The sequence below is a fragment of the Alosa alosa genome, chromosome 6 (genome assembly GCF_017589495.1).
Source record: "Alosa alosa isolate M-15738 ecotype Scorff River chromosome 6, AALO_Geno_1.1, whole genome shotgun sequence".
Lineage (NCBI taxonomy): Eukaryota > Metazoa > Chordata > Actinopteri > Clupeiformes > Clupeidae > Alosa > Alosa alosa.
Genome location: NC_063194.1, coordinates 733,096 through 734,578, shown reverse-complemented (window position 1 = coordinate 734,578; position 1,483 = coordinate 733,096). Strand labels below are relative to the sequence as shown.

The following is a 1,483-nucleotide window of genomic DNA, read 5'->3' as shown; positions in this document are numbered from 1 at the left end:
ACAACATTTCTGTTATCTTTTCTATTTTATTGAAAATCTTTGTTTTTGTTATGGAACCTCAGTTCTGTCACTTTGGCATTTATTGCCTGGCCCAGCAATCTGGAGTGAGTGTCTGGCCTGGGAACTGCTTCAGGGTGGCCTCTGAATAAGACAGAACATATACAAATAGAACATGCAGAATATTAGTGACACAAATACAGATGCTAAAGTGCGGAAACACTGTTGTGTTATCACGATAATTGGAGATAAATACAAAGTGAGTTGGAGAGAAAGACATACAAATAAAATAAACTCACCAATTATCGTCTTAGTCCTTTCAGAGTCCAGGCATTCCCTCTAAGTGCCTCCTAAAAAATAGCAAAATCATTTAGGACCTCAAATAGTTACAGTTTACTAACACAGAAAAGATCTATGATGGTGAGGCAAAAATGGGAAGCAGTCCACACAGACAGCCTAACACTTTTAAATGAGACAACACAACTAATATATCATATACACAGAAGAGAGAAGCACACAGATACACACTGAAAGGAAAAGTTAGTTTCATTCTCAAATTTACTAAACTTGTACAACCAAGAAGCTGCTATTTCATTAAAGTGAAACATGTACATTTTAATGTAAAAGTTCAAATCTGTATGAAAACACTCTACAAACCTTGTTGAATAAAAGCCTTCAGACTCACAACCTCCTCTTGGAGAGCCATTATCGCCACCTCTTCTGTAGGTGGTTGTCAGTTCTTGGTTATCTCCCACAGCTCACACTCATAGAGAGCTCTACCAGCCTTCTCTGAAACCTGCAAGTGAACAGAATATACAGCATGAATGAGAGTGGCTTGGTAAAGGGTATACTCGCGTAATATGTAATGTCCTGGGATATTCCCACTCATGAAGTGTCTTCCATCCGAGACTGCTATCTGAGACTGTAGGGAAGCTGTACCAACCATCATAGAAAGATTTGATTGGAAAGGTATATTTTCAGTTCACTTTGTGTCCCCAGTAGCTTGAAGCTAATTTCTTGTCATTCAAAAGATCAAAACTACTCAAACAAATGTATAAATTCTCAGAAACAAAAGGTTATGTTCTGCATTCGAAAATAGACCTTTAACAAAAAAGTTATATTCATAAGTAAACATTATTTTTTGATTACCTTTGGTCTATGTGATGATGAAGCATCAACATTTGTCAGTGAAGCATACTATGGGTTGGGCTTGGGTCGTCTTGGTCTCAGGTCTTCTGGTCCATCCTCGGTGTCCCTTGATGTAGCTTTCGAAAGTGTTGCCTCTCTAAAATGTAAAAAAAAGGGGTGTCAGTGCTTAAATGCACTACATGACCATACATGGTCCTTTTCAATACAATTAAACTTTTACATTTCCATAATTTAGCATGGGTGTGAATGGTTTTGCAAGAATGTCAGTGCACAAAGCATGACAAAGTATGATAAGGGATCAGATTCCAAAAATAATTTGGTGGAAATGCATGGATTC

The 1,483-nt window shown here is 37.5% G+C and overlaps 1 long non-coding RNA gene across 1 annotated transcript; it reads right to left on the bottom strand.

Moving 5' to 3' along the window:
* Positions 1–11: 11 nt before the first annotated feature.
* On the bottom strand, positions 12–1,241 carry LOC125296776. Its single transcript, XR_007193855.1, has 4 exons — positions 1,147–1,241; positions 655–793; positions 297–347; positions 12–141 (listed from the first exon to the last, which is right to left on the bottom strand). It is a non-coding gene; the product is annotated as an uncharacterized LOC125296776 (long non-coding RNA).
* Positions 1,242–1,483: the final 242 nt, after the last annotated feature.